Source organism: Marmota monax, unplaced genomic scaffold (genome assembly GCF_021218885.2).
Source record: "Marmota monax isolate L192 unplaced genomic scaffold, Marmota_monax_Labrador192_F-V1.1 WCK01_AAM20220418_F8-fsc00059, whole genome shotgun sequence".
Taxonomy (NCBI): Eukaryota; Metazoa; Chordata; class Mammalia; order Rodentia; family Sciuridae; genus Marmota; species Marmota monax.
In genome coordinates this window covers 8,811,956-8,823,775 of record NW_026693595.1, presented here as the reverse complement: position 1 = coordinate 8,823,775, position 11,820 = coordinate 8,811,956, and the positions used below count along the sequence as shown (strand labels likewise).

Genomic DNA, 11,820 nt, shown 5'->3' with positions numbered 1-11,820 from the left:
TCCATTAGAGGTTTTTTTATCCCTATTTCTCCTCCAGCTGCTGACAAGCACTAAATTTGCTCCATGAATTTTCCTATTCTGGGCATTTCATATAAATAGAAACATAAGGACTAGGAAGGTAGCACAGTGGTTGAGTGCTTTCCTAGCAAGCTGGAGGCCCGGGGGTTTAATTCCCAGTACCCCCTTCCCCCTCCCCCAAAAGAAACAATGTGTGGTCTTTTGGTCTGGATCTTTCACTTAATAAGTGCAAGGTTTATCCAAATTGTAATATGTATCTGTACCCTTCTCTCCCCACTATATATTTATTGCTGTATTTCACCTGGGATTACAGGAACATACCACTATGCCCATCTGAAAATCTAGCATTTATCCTTAACTATAAATGAAGGCAGAAGCATTTAGTTTCTGAGTATGGGTTTCTGTATTCAATACAACATTTTTTTTTTTTTGCCTGAGTTCCTTGATTTCTTCCCTCTGATTTTCAGGGAAAAACAAAACAGAGGTACAAGTAAATCTGGTATTGGAGATTTTGTGACAGACATCTTGTTGAGACCATATAACCAGTTTGTTGAATTGTTTGGGCAGTAATTGGCTTGGTTGAGAGTTCTTGGCATGGATTTAAAAATGAAACTTTGGGGATTTTTTTTCTTTCTTTCTCTCTGTTTTCCCCTCACTGGTACTGGGTATTGAACCCTGAGGTACTCTACCACTGAATTGCATTTCCAACCCTTTTTATTTTTTATTTTATTTATTTATTTTTTTTACAAAGAGACAGAGTCTTTCTAAATTGCCCAGGCTGACCTTGAACTTGTAATCCTCTTGCCTCAGTCTCCCAAGTTGTTGGGTTTACAGGCCTATAGCCCAACACCAGGCTGACATCTTAGAATAATAAATTGCAATCACTTATTTGGTGACCATTTGGTTTTTAGAAATGGTGGCCTAGAATTCCATTTATATTTACCAGCCATGCTGTAATCTCATGTTTACCAAGCCTTCAGGAAACAGAAATTAATTTTTTCTCAACTTTTATCTACATGAAATGTCTGAAGACTCATCAAATCAGATAGTTTTGGCTATCTCACTCTCAGTAGAACTTTTGAGGAAGAGGGTGGTTTGGCCACTGTTGGAGTAATCTTGGCCTTTTTTTTTTTTTTTTTTGTATAGTCCTATGTTGTCACCTTTGCCAGTAAACAAGATATCAAGTATTTGGTAGGGCTGGGCTAAGTGGTACATACCTGTCATTCCAGCTATTTGGGAGACTGGAGGCAGGAGGATCCCATGTTCAAGGTCAGCCTTGGCAACTTAGCAAGACCTGTCTCAAAATAAAATTTAAAAAGGACTGATTATATAGCTCAGTGGCATACCACTCCTATCTTTAATTCCAGTCACAAAAGAAAAAAAGTATTCATAAGGGTTTTTGGAGGTTCCACTGTCACTTTTCAATTTTCCAATCTTGAGATGGTTCATTTACACAAATGTATAGTATTGAAGGAAGGAAGGAGGACTCAGGACATGGAAATACAGTCAATTATGGGGCACCAGGGCACGGTGGTGCAATGCCTATAATCCCAGTGTCTCAGGAGGCTGAAGCAGGAGGATCGCAAATTCACAGCCAGCCTCAGCAACAGGGAGGCACTAAGCAACTCAGTGAAATCCTGTCTCTAAATAAAATACAAAATAGGGCTGGGGATGTGGCTCAGTGGTTGAGTGTCCCTGAGTTCAATCGCCACTACCCCAGTCCCACCCCCCAAAAAAGAAATACAATCAATCTTTAAAGAACATGGGTTTGAACTTTATAATCCATTTCTACATGGGTTTATTTATTTATCTTTGGAGATTCACAACAATTTGAAAAAATTTGCTTGCTAAAATAACCCTGCATAGCCTAGGAATAACAAAGAAAAATTTCAGCATGTCATAAATGCATAAGATAAGTAGAGACAGAAGTCTTTTTTATCATTTACTACTCTTTTATCATTTATAAAATTTACAAAAATATGTTACAGAAAGTTAAAATTTATAAAAACTCACACAAACACAGACCATACATGGAGCCATTAGCAGTCCAGAGAACTGTAAACAAATGTAAAGAAGCAGTATTAAATCATAATTGCATGTAATTAACTATAGTATACACACAGTACTACTGCTGTTGCTATTGCAATGAGCACAAACATTGAGAGTGTCCACTGAAAACTCTTTGGGATGCTAATCACCTTGGTGTGAGCAGTTCAACTCTCCAATAAATTGCAAACTGCAGTAAAAAATGATCTCTCAGGTTCTCACGAATTTTTCCTCCATATATAATACATATTACATAAAGTATGTGGTGATTATATTATCAATAACAGTAAGGCAATTCACAGTCAAGTTGTTAGAGAGTCAAAAATTATATGGAGATTTTTGACTATATAGGGGTGGGTGCCCCTAATTCTGGGTTGTTCAAAGGTGAGCTGTACTTCACTTGTCTCCTCTGTGAAATATTCTTTAACATTTTCTCATCTAACATATTAATAGTAGACATGACTGCAAGTGTTTTTGCAGTTAAACAGCATCTGCCCTGGTTCTGAGCCATACCACCACCAGCTCATTTGTGTAATGCAACTTCGTGTAATATACTCAGTCATCTGCTGCAGCAACTGACTCATCTATAAAATGGAAACAAATACCTACTGTGCCTCTTTACATCAAGCTACAATAAGGAATAAACCTCCCAGAGGAAGTTGAAGCAAATGGATCTTGGGCATACTGCAGGTAGGACTCTGTTGATGAGTGTCCAGTGTAGGCCCAAGAAGGTAGAGGGCAGCAAGGAGGTAAGTCAGGAGGGAGTGAGGAAAACACCTAGGCGGGAGGTCACCAAGTCAAATCATATTTTGGGGACACATAAAATTGGGGTAGGCCCTGGAAATAATTTTCTTCTTTGTATGCTGATTCATTTCACTTTAAAAAAAATGGTTATATACCATATTTATAATTGAGGGTTCTTTTTGTTTTGTTTTGGGGCTGGGGGAAGAAGAGTCTATAACACTGATGTATTTTGCAGGGCTATAAAAGAAGGGATTGTGTCTTGAATATTATAAGGAAGTCATAGTGGCAAGGTGTGTGTGTGAGTGTGTGTGTGTGTGTGTGTGTGTGTGTGAGAGAGAGAGAGAGAGAGAGAGAGAGAGAGAGAGAGAGAGAGAGAGAGAATAAGGAAATCATGTGCACACATGAAGAAAAGTGAGTCTCCTCAGAGAAGAGGTAAGCTTTGGGACAGTTGGAGCCACCACCGCAGGAAGCCCTCAGAGACTCCAGATTTACTAATGGAAACTATGTTCCCTCACCCTAGCCCAAGGTCTTACTGCCACTAAGGATACTTTTTAAACGTAGATCATTTATTAATATTTCAAAACTTAGATCTGTGAATCACAATGTGGACGACTCACCTATAGTTGATGGTTCTGTGGTTTCCTTTGCCCAAATAGGGCTTTGAGACACCCTTGTTTGGAGAAAACTCAAACAGAAAAAGCAGAAGGGAGTGGCCCACATGTCCTGCTCTGTTTCTTTCTGTATCCCAAAGCTCCTAATTCAGAGTACATTAGTTGGTTTGCCACTAAGTCACAGCATTACAAAGCTTAGGAAGTGAATGGAAAATAATCCAGTTGCTGACTTCATCAGAAAACAAGTCAAAGAATTATTATCTAAATATAGAAAGAAAAAGTGACCTAATTTATTGCAATCTACAGTATGATAACCCCAAGCTCATAGCTTCTGGAAACAACTGTTTGAAAGGTAGAAACACATAGATTCATTTGCTTTAGTTATTTTAAAAAGTAAGTTAGGATTCAGGTTGCATTTGGCTGGCACCCTCTGTGAATAAATTTTCAGTGTTGCTGTTGGACACAACCTTCATTCAGGAAATTCGTGCTAAGAGTAATCTTTATTCATAATTATAGTCATTATATTATTGTGGCTATAAAATATTTATAGAGAATTCAAAAGGTGTGTGACATTCTACTAGGATTCTGAGTAGAGGGATTGGGTTTACAAACTTGTACCTGAAGACTTATTTTATTTAGAATATTTACTTATTTACCAAATATTTATTGAGGGCCTACTCTGCCTAAAGTGTTAGGTTAGGTTTTATAAAGGAAACAAAATGAATAATCCCAAGAAACTACTGGTTCTTTAGGGAAATAATGTGTGTGTGTGTGTGTGTGTATCTGTAATATAGCAGTTTGACTTTAGGGAGATAATATATATGTGTATAAATCACACATCTTTAACACTAACAGAGTTCGGTTTGAAAGAGGTATGAAATGTTGCAATTAAAACAAGAATCTAATTTTAATAATTGCTAACACTTATTGAGAACTTACTTTTTTTGGTACCAGGGATTGAACCTCCCAGGATGTCTAACCACTGAACCACATCCCCAGCCCTTTTTATTATTTGTTTAATTTTGAAACAGGGTTTTGCTAAGTTGCTTAGGGCTTTGCTAAGTCACTGATGCTGGCTTTGAACTCATGATCCTCCTGCTTCAGCCTCCTGATTCACTGAGCACCTTGGCACATGGCGCTATACCAAGAGCATCCCCTGAGCCAATTTCTCCTGTGAGGTACTCATGGATTAGAATCTACAGTTTGTAGTAAAGAAGACCAGAGCTACAAGTTTCCTCTCTTACTAGGTGGAAAAAAGGATTGGAATCTAGGTTTCTGGAGAGCATAGTCAGGACTCACGAGGAGGATCCAGTTCAGGATAGTGTGTGTATTAGGTAGCTGCTGTTGTTTTGGGTTTTTGTTTTAATTATGTCAGTGATGATAACTTTTACGGAGTAAAAGTTGTCACTAAAGCTTTCCCTTAGCAAAGAAACCTTGACCCAGTTGATCTTTTGGCCTTGACCCTTAACCTAGTAGTTTTCACACAACCCAGCCATTTTTTGAGACTCAGAGCCTTTTCATCAAACAAACTTTTAATGACAGATAAAAACAAAGATTCTCTGAGTGAAGTTGAAGGTGGCTGGGGGAGGGGGCAGTCTTCCCTGGGAGATGGGGTCCTCAAGAGAAGGAAAGCAGGCTGCCCCACATTCAACTGAGGATTATTCCAGCTGAAACCTAGTAAGGCACTCTGATGTCAATAAAACCTGTCTTGTCACTAAATGCAAGTTAACTCCCCCAACCCTCTGCCTTATGGCAAGACTGCATCTGGTTCAGCAGATTTATGGGCCTGGGCCTCAATGGAGTTCTAGAATTAGTCATGTCTAATGCTCCTTGATGTATTTAGTGTAGCTCCTTTAAATCATGAATTGTTTTAGAATGTTAAAAGATGGCATGCATGGGGCTGGGTTGTGGCTCTGTGGTAGGGTGCTTGCCTGGCGTGTGTGAGGCACTGGGTTTGATTCTCAGCACCACATACAAATAAACAAAAATAAAAGCCCATCAACAACTTAAAAAAAAAATAGATGGCATGCTTAACTGGTGGTCCTCAAAACCTTGTCAGGAAGCCTTGTAGGTAAGGTCAAAGGTTGAGCCAGCCAGTCTGGAGAAACCAAGTGAGAGGAACAATGGCTCCCTGCTCCTAGGATCTGGTTAGGTGGCAGCCTTCTCTTGAATGCTACATTCAAACGAGATCCGGTATGTATAACATAGTACTGAATTTGAACAAAGAAGGGCCAGTCATCTTTTCTCTTCCAGCCACGATTGTAGTCTGACAAAGCACACTGAGAGAAGGGGAAGAGAAAGAGGGGGCAAAAACTTATAGCGAAGGACAATGACTTGAGTTCAGGGAAACCCTATATGAAATTCTGCCTTGACCCTTAGAGCCAAGGCAATTATGTAAAGAATTTGTACAAGGTTTTATTGTCTACTGTCACCCCTATATTTCTCTAGGAAACACACAGAATTTGAAAGAGCTATTATTGTCTAAATAAATAAGTTCACTCAGTTCCTTTCACTTGCTGCCTCAGGTCATTCAAAAGGTCATTCACTTATCTAACACTTGCATGTATTCAATGTTTATTCAAAGTTTGTGTACTTTAGGAGAACTTATTTCTACATGCTGTTTGTCTTTTATGAATCTAAGGGACTTCTGTCTATTTAACTCGCAGTGTGTTGCCCACCTAATTTGCATTATTTTTATTGTGATTCTTATTATTTTGAAAAACTAGAAGTAATACTAATGTCCTACAATAGGGAATGTTCCAGATAACATGACAGCAATAGGGTAGAATGCTATACAGCCAATATAGATGCTAATTTTCTTTTTTTTTTTTAACTTTGGGCAAGGTCTCACTAAGTTGATGAGACTAGCTTTGAACTTACAATCCTCCCACATTAGCACCAAGCACTGTGGTAAACATTTGACATATAACCCTCACTATGCTAAAGGAGGCTTTTTTTTTTTTTTTTGGTGAGGGTGTACTAAGGATTCAGTTCACGGTTACTCAACTACTGAGTAACATCCCCAGCCCTTTTTTGTATTCTATTCAGAGACAGGGTCTCAATGAATTGCTTAGCACCTCACTTTTGCTGAAACTGGCTTGGAACTTGTGATCCTCCTGCTTCAGCCTCCAGAGCTACTGGGATTATAGGCATCGCCACCTGCTCCCGGTAAGGAGGCTCTTTTTTTGTCCTCTCATTTCACAGAGATGGAACTTGAAGCACAGAGAGGTTAAGTTATCTGCCCAAGGATGCAAATCTGGTAAGAAAGAAAATCAGAATATGAATTCAGAGCTATCCATAACAGTACACATGCCATCACTAAGCCATGCTGATTTCCTCTGGTCTTAGTTATTGAAATAAATTTTCAACCTATTCATGCTTTGCAAATTGAAAACTATCATCCCATGTAAGTAGTTTAGAATCTCCCCACAGTCATAGAATAAATAAACTAAACTGGAAGTCAGGATCCTGGAGTCCTTTATGGAAGAGATGATTATGACATTGGTAACTACTCCATCTTCCTTCCTCCTGCTCTCACCCCACTCCTCTCCAGCCAACCTGCCTTTATTGTGCTATTTAAAACTAGTGGTCTAGCCCTTCCCATACATCCATCTTCCTTCTCCTCTTCTCCCTATCGCACTTATCACCATCCATATCCTCATTTATTCAGTTAGTTTGCTTATATTTGTCTCCCTTGGTCACAAAGTCAAGATCCACAAAGAACAGGGATTCGGGGTCTCTTTTGTTCACTGATGGTCCCTACCACTCACATCAGTGTTTGGTACATAATACACACGCAACAAAAAATATTTGTTGAATAATCCCTAAAATAACCACAAGGTGCCTAAAGTATTTTGATATCAGAGTAACTCTATTGAAGAGTGAATTATTGATTTATTATCTAGCCATACCTCCTTAAAATTGATAATGAAGTTATCTAAAGATTTTTATCTGAATCGATGTTTCTGGAGAGAATTGTTTTCTTTTAATGAACATTTTACTTGTGATTCGATGTTTGTTTGTTTTTTTTTTAATTCAGAGGGGATATATTAAAAATGTTTAACAACAACAAAAATTCTGGAAATAGAAGATTCTTTTAACTTAGAAGAGAGAGAAATCAGGTAGGCTTGGTGTGTTTTCATTGCCCACATAATGGCCTGTCTCTCTGTACAGTGATCTTATAAAACCTGAGCAAATATTTACCTTTGACATCAGAAGAAGTCAGTTAAGCAAATGAAATTTCACAATGAATGAAATGAAAGACTTCCTTCTTTATTTATTCTGGATAGTATATTAATTTTTAGGATGGTTTTATTCACCCAGACATAGAGGTATTGTTTGATAGAAGGTCAGCATTCATTCAGCTTTTGCCCAGCTCTACCTACAACTATTAACTATAACGTTGGTCATTTCAGAGTTACCAATATACTAGTTGGCAGTGTAGTCAATGAAGGACTTGTTGACACTGAATTTCTTCTTCTACCCACTGATTAGATCAACTATATTATAATAGCTAATCATTAATAAGTACCAAAAAAGCATTAATAAACATCTGTTAAGACCTGGGCACCATATCTATATTATCTCAAATATGTCCACTACCTCCACAGGGTAAGTACTATAGTCACGGAGTCCAGTGAAGTTAAGCAATATTCTTATATCACACAGTCAGAGCTGAGACTCAAACCAAGAGTATCTCTCTGATTCCTCAATTGGGGCCAATTTCAAGGTCCACTCTCTGGCCCTAATCATCTGTCAAATCAGTTGCCTTATAAGGTTATACTGAAAGAAATTGTGGCAACCAAAAATTCTGTACTTATACTACAAAATTATCTGTTGTTTATCTGACATTCAAACATAACTAGATGTAATTTTATTTGCTACATCTGGCAATTATATGTGAAGAGACCTTGGAGACTGCTGGGTTCAGTGGTTCTTAGCCAGGAGTACTTGGTGAAATTGATCAGGATGGAATTTCCAAAATATAATCACAGGCTATTTCTATGCTGCCTGAGGATTCAGAGTCTGCCAGACCTGTGAATTTTTAAGTTTCACTTATTTATTCACAAAATATGTGTAGATTTACTGATTACTTACCTCATGCCAAGCATTTTTTTCTAGGCCTTGGTAGCACAGTAAGAAACAAAACAAAAATTCTACCTCTGGAGATCTTCCCAGGTGATTTCAAAATTTATCCCAGCTAAGTAACAATGGACCAAGCCTCTCACTTTAGTTTAGGGAAATTGAGGTCCAGAATAGTGCTATGCTGGCTAACAGTCACTGAGGGACTAATGTCAAGTCTCCAAGTCTGTTTTTTTTTTTTTTTTTAAGTTTCCAACTCTTATCTAACATCTTCATTTATTTTTTTTAAAAGAAAACTATATGCTGACTCTAAGTCCTCCATGTTCCACAATACTCCCCTTTTAATAATCATTGCTGTAGGCCCCGGGGACGGGCTGAACTTGTGGCTGGGCCTGGATCTGATCGAGGGACTAGAAGAGGGGTGCGCATGCGCAGGAGCAGCCCCCACCTCTTCCCCCCAGGAGGCACCGAAGGGCAGGGGGCCTGAAATATCTTTCTTGCTGGCCACTTGAGGAGTGAGTAGACCCCGAAGGTCTGGGAGAGGGGCTGGTCCCCACCCTGAGTCTCTGGGGTCCCTGCTGCCTGCCCTGGCAAAGACGGGAGGCGCCAATGTCGTTCCCCTGCCTCCTTCTCGCTGCCCTTTGGGGGTTTGGATTCAGGATTTGTTCCTAGTGTCCAAGACTATGACAAGAAACTAACAGAGGCAGATGCTTACCTACAAATCTTGATAGAACAACTAAAGCTTTTTGATGACAAGCTTCAAAACTGTAAAGATGATGAACAGAGAAAGAAAATTGAAACTCTCAAAGAAACAACAAATAGCATGGTAGAATCTATTAAACATGCATTATGTTGATGCAGATTGCTAAAAGTACTATTAATCCTGTAGATGCAATATATCAACCCAGTCCCTGGTAACCTGTAGTCAGCACAATGCCTTCCCAGACTGTCTTACCTCCAGAACCAGCTCAGTTGTGTAAGTCAAAGCAGCATCCGTCTTCCTTACCCATTGGATCTGTATTAGCTACCTTGGGACATCATCAGACTCCAACACCAAATAGTACAGGCAGTGGGCATTCACCACCTAGTAGCAGTCTAACTTCTCCAAGTCATGTCAACTTGTCTCCAAATACAGTCCCAGAGTTTTCTTACTCTAGCAGTGAAGATAAATTCTATGATGCTGATGAATTCCATCAGGGTGGCTCATCCCCAAAGCGCTTAATAGATTCTTTTGGTTCTGCCTCAGTCTTGACCCACAGCAGTTTGGGAAATATCCTAAAGTGCCCAGATACCACAGAATCACTGAATTCTTCCATGTCCAATGGTATAAGTGATGCTGACCTTTTTGATTCACATGATGATAGAGACGGTGACCGGGAGGCAGGTCAGTGGAGGAGCACAAGAGTGTTATTTATCATGCACCTCTTGTCACAGGTTAGGCTCGGAATGGATCTTACTAAGGTAGTTCTTCCAACATTTATTCTTGAAAGAAGATCTCTTTTAGAAATGTAGGCAGACTTTTTTGCACATCCGGACCTGTTTGTGAGCATTAGTGACCAGAAAGATCCCAGGGATCAAATGGTTCAGGTTGTGAAATGGTACCTCTCGGCCTTTCATGCAGGAAGGAAAGGATCGGTTGCCAAAAAGCCATACAACCCCATTTAGGGTGAGATCTTTCAGTGTCACTGGACATTGAATGTCTCTTCAAATGACACTGAAGAGAACAAACACAGAGCTAGTTTCAGAAGGACCAGTTCCCTGGGTTTACAAAAACAGTGTAACATTCATGGCTGAGCAGGTTTCCCATCATGCATCCATTTCAGCCTTTTATGCTGACTGTTTTAACAAGAAAATCCAATTCAGTGCTCATATCTGGACTAAATCAAAATTTCTTGGGATGTCCATTGGGGTGCACCACATAGGGCAAGGCTGTGTCTCATGTCTAGTATGAGACATCATTGCTCATCATTGGCTATGATGAGCATTACATTCTCACATTCCCCAATGGTTATGGAAGGTCTATCCTCACAGTGCCCTGGATGGAACTAGGAGGAGAATGCAATATTAATCGTTCCAAAACTAGTTATAGTGCAAATATCGTCTTCCACACTAAACCTTTCTATGGAGGCAAGAAACCCAGAATTACTGCTGAGATTTTTTCTCCAAATAACAAGAAGTCTTTTTGCTCAATTGAAGGGGAATGGAATGGGGTAGTGTATGCAAAATATACAACAGGGAAAAATACGGTCTTTGTAGATACCAAGAAGTTGCCTATAATCAAGAAGAAAGTGAGGAAGTTGGAAGATCACAATGAATATGAGTCCCGCTGCCTTTGGAAGGATATCACTTTCAATTTAAAAATCAGAGACATTGATGCAGCAACCGAAGCAAAGCACAGACTTGAAGAAAGACAAAGAGCAGAAGCCCAAGAAAGGAAGGAGAAGGAAATTCAGTGGGAGACAAGGTTATTCCATGAAGATGGAGAATGCTGGGTTTATGATGGACCATTACTGAAACGTCTTGGTGCTGTGAAGCATCAGGCTGGGAAACAAAAGTTTACACCTGATGACCAGGGTAAGTCGTCCAAATTAAGCAACAATCTTCCTTTGGGAGAACGTATCACTCCCTTCTTATTGCAGTGGTTCCTATCTCAGGGATACTGGACTTTCTGACACAGATGAACAATTAAATCTGGAAAAGCTTCCCTTTCTCTATGGCAGTTAAGATTTTGACTTCAGTCCTAAGAAAACAAGACGTCTGCTCCTGTTCCAGACCCCATGCTTTGAAAAGTTTCACACTCTGTACTCTTGTTCTGCTGTTAAGACACAACATACAGACTCTTATTTCTTCCTTCATGTAATCTCTTAGGTTCTATATATAGAAATATATACACACAAAAATATACCTGATGGCAGATTTTTCATAAATCTTCCATCTATTGTAAATATTGGTTCCTCAGAGTTGTTTTAGAATATAAGTGCAATGTATTAAAATCAAGTGTTAGGAAATTTCATGGTTTCACTTATGATAACTTTTATTTTGGAAATGCACTATTATTAAATTATATCTAAACCTGGGAAGAAATAATCATTACCGTAAAATCATAATCTGTGGTTTGCAAATTATGGACATAGGAGCTATGTTATTCTAATACTATTTAACTTAAAATGCTGAGATTACAGATGTTGACAGCAGCAATAGTGCATCCTAACCTCAAATGACAGTGGCAGTTGTCATTGTCACTTCCCTCTTACAAGACCATCACAATTTATGCTGTAGGTATGCAGCATTCTTCAAATGTATGGACTTATTCATTCTC

The 11,820-nt window shown here is 39.1% G+C and overlaps 1 pseudogene; it reads left to right on the top strand.

Annotated features, from left to right (window-relative positions):
* Positions 1-9,017: 9,017 nt before the first annotated feature.
* LOC124102985 (oxysterol-binding protein-related protein 9-like) lies at positions 9,018-11,173 on the top strand (annotated as a pseudogene).
* The last annotated feature ends 647 nt before the right edge of the window (positions 11,174-11,820 follow it).